This window comes from Acyrthosiphon pisum, chromosome X, assembly GCF_005508785.2.
Source record: "Acyrthosiphon pisum isolate AL4f chromosome X, pea_aphid_22Mar2018_4r6ur, whole genome shotgun sequence".
NCBI classification, from domain to species: domain Eukaryota; kingdom Metazoa; phylum Arthropoda; class Insecta; order Hemiptera; family Aphididae; genus Acyrthosiphon; species Acyrthosiphon pisum.
The window spans coordinates 81,476,679-81,476,891 of record NC_042493.1 but is presented as its reverse complement, the minus strand read 5'-3'; positions in this window follow the sequence as shown (position 1 = coordinate 81,476,891).

The window sequence follows — 213 nt, the reverse complement described above, 5'->3', positions numbered from 1 at the left end:
ACCCAGGCTTGCATCCCCCAAAAATGAAAATTAGGCAAGTAACAGTAAACTTAAAAACCAATTTGACTGGTTGTGGGCGAAATAATATAAAAAAGAAAACGAACTCGCTGATCTCACAGCCAAAAGTGCAATTACCTCTCCACTATCATCGTCCAAAAAAGTTATTTCATTACGTGATATACGAACGCTTATAACAAAGAAATGTCAACAATG